The sequence below is a fragment of the Thermobia domestica genome, chromosome 14 (genome assembly GCF_964235325.1).
Source record: "Thermobia domestica chromosome 14, izTheDome1.hap1.1, whole genome shotgun sequence".
NCBI classification, from domain to species: Eukaryota; Metazoa; Arthropoda; class Insecta; order Zygentoma; family Lepismatidae; genus Thermobia; species Thermobia domestica.
The window spans coordinates 113,710,626-113,717,571 of record NC_137467.1 but is presented as its reverse complement, the minus strand read 5'-3'; positions in this window follow the sequence as shown (position 1 = coordinate 113,717,571).

The following is a 6,946-nucleotide window of genomic DNA, read 5'->3' as shown; positions in this document are numbered from 1 at the left end:
ACCCCCTTAGAATATATAATATAATGAAACCTATACGCGTATGATAACTTCCCAGTTGGGATTGTGGCCTAACTATATACCAAAAATAATTTCATTTGACTTTGCAATTTGGATGGGATGATCACGCACACATAGTTACATTCAATTTGTTATATATTAATTCATATATTACACATGATTCAAACATTTTTTTTCAGTAGTTAGCTCCTCTAAAAAGTCACAGGCTGCGTCTCAAAGCCAACTAATAAGTCCTATTACTATTTTTACAATTGCAAATATCAATATCTAAAATTGCCTGAAGTACTTTTTTCAATAGGAACAAATGAAAAAAAAGAAGAAGAAGGATGCCTTGAAAGTAAAAGGTAGACAAATTCACCAGTGTTCAGAAGTTGTCTACAATGCACTGAGCAGAATGGGTCGGTGGGTCGTAATGCGTTAACTCAGAGTGGGACCCGGTGGGTGGTGGGTACCAGTGGGTCACGTTCTGTTGACCCGTGACCCACTGACCCACTCCATCTTCTGACTGCACATACGTATAAAGCAATCATATATATGAGTTTTAACCTTCCTGACTTTACTTAACCTCCACTAATTTAAGATAATTTACAAAAAATGCAAGAAATCAATTATTAATAACATACATAAAAATATAGAAATGTATTTTGAAAGAAAAAGTAACCGGTGTACTCGAGACTCGAAACCGCGCTGCACATTCAACAGGCAGAAACCTTACCGACTTATCCAAGCCTCAAAATGTAACTTCTGCTTGTGAAGCTTTATTTATATTGCGTGTGTTACATAAGAACGCTACGAGATGTCATTACTTTTGCGACAACCTCCTTCCAGATCCGTTTCGTAAATTTACGAAATAACTGATTTAATCCTTAATCTATCCGATAAATATATAAATATATATATATATATATATATATATATATATATATATATATATATATATATATATATATATATATATATATATATATATATATATATATATATATATATATATATATATACTATGTATGTATGTGTGTGTATCTGTGTGTTGTTCGGTGTGAGTTGGTGCACCCAAGAAATTAATTCATGCCAGATTAATTTATTCTTGATTTTAATCTACAGAACAAATGCTTTTAATGAAAACATGGGGCCTGTTTCCGTAGATGGCTAAAGGCCGTAAATAAAATTCAAACTTCAAGTGTAACTGGGGTAACTCACCGACGATGGCTGATTTAACCCGTTTGATAGCAGCGCGTGTAATGATTGATTTATAAACACAGTTCATAGAGTCTGTGTAGATAAGTGGGTACCGTGTGTGACTGTCGTTCTAAGGATTCTGTGTTCGAGTCTCAGCCTAGACTGAGTTACGTTTTATTTCAAGGAATTAAACACTATAAATGATGTTCGCGTTTATACTGAAAAAGATTTATCCTATGAAGGGAGAAAAACCAAGACGATACAGGCGGCAACGGGAAAGACGGAGACTGTTTGTCCTTAAGTGTTAAAGTTTAATTTATTCCCATGTCTTTTGCTCTTCACTTTCCCTCTTTCCTTCTTTTCTCATTTTGTTTAGCTTTCCATATTTTTTCGGTCTCTGCATGATGCGTATTATTCTTTTCATTTCCTTTGCATTAATTCGTATCTCTTTGAACTTAACGTGAATGAAATTTCCGCAGATTTATTTCCTGGTTGTTTCTCTAAGTGGTGCTCTCAGATAGTAATAATTTTTCCTCCAAGTGGAGGAATATCCTGGGATGTTAGGTTTTCTGGCATGTATTTGCTGTCATGTTGCGTGTCCAACTATCACACATAGAGTGAAACTATGTTGCTACTGGAAAAAGCTATCATTTCTTATATATCCAACCTCCACTTTCTAATGTTCGTAGCTGTACGAGGAAACTCTGGGTTGCTCATGAAACTGAAGTATGATCGGTCGATCTTTTTTCTTTTTTAAAAAAAGAAACTCGGTAACGCGTCTGACTACGATACAGACTATTAATGCGGTCATGGTTCAAACCTCGGTCAGGACATTGCCTTATTTTTTAGCGCTCTCGTGTCCGGCGACACTGAGGTGAATTCAGCCACTTATTAAATTGCGTAACAGTGTTTTTTAAACCAATGCCATTTTTATGTTCTATAATTTATTTAACAAGTAAATGACGAGCAATGGTACCCCTTCCATGACTTGCATTCTCTTGATGTCATTCAGTTGTCAAAGGAACAAGGATGGTATGGCATGTCACCCATCAAACGACTGCTGGGATGGTATATTTCAAATAGTTTTCTTCTACATTTTTAAATCCCTTTCCAATGACATCAGTAGTATTGCTCACGAGACCAGAACATTCTCGTGTCTCGTATCGTTTCGAAAACTCATACACGACACTAGACAATTATTCAACAAAATGAGATGAGGCAGCAACAAGTTTACGAGTGAAGCCGAGACCCACAAATGAATAATGATGCTCAGCAGCCGAGAATCTTTATTTATTTATTTGTTAAAGAAAATGACACAAGAAGAGTTCGGGCATCAACTCCAAGGTTACATCGCCCCTTTAGGTGAGTCTAGGATTAGAAAAGGAAGCGGCCTTGGCCCGAGTGAAATGGATCATCCCAGCATGCATCCGAGGATACTGAGCGGAACCAGGAAAAACCCTAGTCATTGTGCACCGTCGGAGTGGGGTTTCTGGCAAGTTCCACCTACCAAATGCCGTGCGAAAGGCAGGCACGCTACCCCTACACCAGTGGCTGGGTATGAGATAATTAATCGGCCACTTTTGAACTTGTCAAAAAAATGTGACAATACTGGCGCTTCTGTTTCTAGATGATTAATAAAATGAAAGAATTTTATAGTATCGGTAGTGATGAGTAGCCGCCGCGGTCAATTCAAATACGTTGGTTCTTGTCTCTTCTCTATGGAAGTAAGTAAAAGAACCGGAAGGATTAATTAAGTCAGCAAATTTTATTCACACTGACAGAGATTATTGAGAAATGCAAAAAACAATACGATTACATTGAAATAACGTAAATTTGTAATCACAAAATATTTTACACAAGAGACCTTACTTAGCTCAGATTCTTTTCCAACTAAGATTTACAAACTGAAAAAGGTCTAACATGAATATAAGGTGTCCTCTCACCCACATGACTGAATTCTCCTCTCGTCTTTGGCTGCTTCCGTCCATCCTTTTGCCAGCCTGTATCCTCCTTATATTCCTCGTGTTTATCACACCTTAATTATGTTTCTAATATTTAAGAAGTCTCTCTTGTCCATTAGGCAAGGTTGTTTTTTCAAAAAAAAAAAACATTTTAATAGTTCTTCTTCTTAGTGCACATTTTTCTTTTTTTCTTTTTTTCTTTTTCTTTTTTTTTTTTTTTTTTTTTGTTTGCAAAATCTGTTTCCCAACACATAGACGAGACAACAATTGAATAATAAAACAATATTTAAGTGCCGCAATAAGTAGAATTGAAATTAAATGAAATTTTTAAGTTTTACGTCCCACAGTTATGTCGGTTAGGCTAAAGGAAACGGTGATGCTGAGATGAATGAAAATGGTGGAATGAAGAAAGTGAGAGGAAACGAGAGAACCCTGAGAAAACCCACGAGCACGGTGTTTGTCCACCACAAAGTCTACACGGCGCGAGCTGGGATCTAACCAGGGACCCCAAGCACCGGAGGTGAACGCTCTACCACTGAGCCCCCCTCGTATAAGTAGAATTGAATCAGAAGCAGCGATTAGGGGGCAGTTGTTTTTTGAAGTGACCCCTTAATGCAGCGTTTCCCAACCTTTTTCAACTTGCGGCACACTTGGGCGTAACTTGAATTCTCGCGGCACACTCATAGACATAATAATAATAATAATAATAATAATAATAATAATAATAATAATAATAATAATAATAATAATAATAATAATAATAATAATAATAATAATAATTAGTAGTAGTAGTAGTAGTAGTAAATATAAAATACCATTTTTTCCCTGTGATTACTGATCTTCTCACAGAAAAGAAAGCTCGATCACTGGTTGTCCCCCGTGGTAAATTTCTTTTTCGAAAATTGTATCCAAACTTTCACTAAAAAGGAAGATCACTAAATAACGAACGAACAAACAAATCTCTTCCACTTTTAAAATACAAATGTAGGTAACTTCTCTCCGGAAAGAAATCCAGAATGATGCTATGTCTTGCTGTAAGTGCTGGAGCTTCAAGCCTCGGTCATTCCTCACATAGACAAGTTCATAGTAATGTGAAATACAAATATATATTTTTCCCTTATCTAGCGATTTGGTTGCTATAGAATTAATAATTTTGTTTCGATTTGCTCGCGGCACACCAGCGGCCAATTCGCGGCATACCTGTGTGCCGCGGCACAACGGTTGGGAAACGCTGCCTTAATGTATATAGTTTCATTTAGAAATGTAAAGTTTTTGTTTGTATTACTGGTTCACAGAAAGAAATGTGCCATATAATATTTGCCATTGAGTGAGTACGTATTGATTATTTGTCTTCTTCTGCAGTTAACAAAGCTACAGAAATTGCGTTTTAATTCCAATTCAAAGCAATTAATATTGCAATTGCGTATTTCTTTAAATATCGTAGCACATTGCTTGTAGTATTTCCTGTCTTCCATTTTCTAAGAGTAATAACATACATTTAATGGCATACGTGGAATTAAAAATAAAAGTTGTTCATTAATTCCCAGTTTCATTATAACTTCTACAAAACAAGCCTCATTATTCATTACTATGGTTAATATATCCTTTTTATTTATTTGTTTTGCAAATTTGTTATTAAATAATCTGGTCATACAATTTTTCAGAAAGAATTTTAATATGTTCATAAGAAAGGAATCAAATCTCTTCTTACACTTTCGTTGTTTAAGAGTACAAAGGGCTAGTACCTACTTGTGTTTCTCTTGTCAATTTACTTAATAAATTATGAAATACGATATACGGTATTTTAACTGAAAAATATAGTATTCTATTAGTTATACAATCTTTCGTCAAACAAAGTGTTAGGAACAACCAGGAAAACTAACATTGATATAAAATATTCAGATAATGTCTTGTCAACTCACTTTTAACGTCCAATTGCCGCCACTGAATTGAATTGTATCCTTCAGAGTTGTCTTAGTACCAAGCAGAATACATTTGTAAGGAGTTTAAAGCTTAAAAGTTTATGGTTCCGTTTTAAAGCAATCACATGGTCGCAGTACCCGTTTAACTTGTATTACGACTTTTCTCTGGTTTTTGAGCCTTGGCACTTAGGCTCTTTCTAAGTTTTTTTTGGTTGTCCTCTTGTCTCGTCTCGTTGACATCACTCCGTGAACAAATTCAATTCAATTGCTTTTCCGTACCTGTCCCCCTCCCCTTCTTGGTCGTGACGCCAATGCCGTGGATTGATGTTGTGTGTGATTCTTCTTCATATCCTTCATTGAGGCCGTCAATTCTATTCTCCTTGCTCCAGAATACTTCAAACCACACGCACTTTCCTTCATTATTATCCAACAAAGCCGTGACAACATTGCATTTTTCTTTACCATTGGGCGCTATACAGTACTAGTATAGAGCCCAAACGGTTGGTCTAATTCCAAAAATTCCAAAATTTTAGATTGAAAACACATATTTTCCAACAACATTGCTGTCTTATCATTTTTTCGTATCTTCAATAATTACCGAGATGGCCTATGTAAACGGACTTTTGGGACACACTGATATTTTGCTATCTTCATATAGACTTAATATTATGTTTAAATACAAAGCCGAATATTTGTTTGTTTATTTATATATTTTTGAGCACAGTTAAGATTTGAGAAAGGTCAGCGTAATTGAAATGCACATCGAAGCTCCAGGGACTAGCAGCGACGCAACAAAACTAGTTGTCACCTGGGGCAAGAACTCCCCTTAGTGACCCCCCTTGACCAACCAAACAAAACAAAGAAAAAACGCTCCCTGACTACACCTGATATTGGCATTACACAGTAGTTCTCCTATTCCATTTTTTTTCTTTAAGTGGTAAACCTTGATTTCAAAATTGTAGACCTAATTTGTTTTTTAGTACAAGATAAAACACCAAACTAATGCCAAATAATCAGACAGTAACATGTTGGACATATTCTTATGGTCTTATCATAATAACTGTAAATCACAATGTATTTGGATTTTATCGGGATTTGCATGTGTGTAGAATGAATCAACAATATGTTGCTCTAGAATAGAATATTTAATTATGACAAACAGTCAAGCTGTTGTGTCAAGTATTATACTCAGACATTTTGCAAATCTCTAAAATCGATCTAACTTAAATGAAAACACAAAAAAGCTGGAGTTAAAATTTAACTTTCTGGCTCTTTTGCCTGCAAAGATTTTTACAATGTCCTCAAAAGATAACTTTGAAGCTAACTTATGCTTTATGGATATGATCCTAAGGTTGGTGAGTCGTTGTTCTCCTGTTAAGTTAGAAATATTTTTTAATGAACTTTAGTTTGGTAAAACTCCTTTCCTTGCCTTATAGTGAAAAAACTTAAGTTCCTAATATTAGTAGCTCATAATCGCTGCCGACTGCTTAATGTTCACTTTGTTAATGGCTGTTAGTCCATTTGTAATTCAACATTTTCGGTTCTATCCTGAGTGGTTTCGGTTCTTCTTCTTCGTTTTTAAATAATGATTTGTGTTTTCACTTTTCAATGGTACTTTGTTTTTATCGGAAAAGAAAGTTACGAAACTTGAAAGAAGATTAGAGGCAAGCGAAGGCTCTAAATAAGTTTCTTTTGACTTCTGAACAAAATTTCGAAAGTGATTATCATATAAATGTTAAAGTGAGGGAGTAGACAATATCAATTACTGTTAACGAAGCATTTGCAAGTCGACAAACTTTTGAAACTATAAGTTTATTTTACTTGATTGCAGTAACTTAATTGTTAAGTTAAAATAGAATGGATACC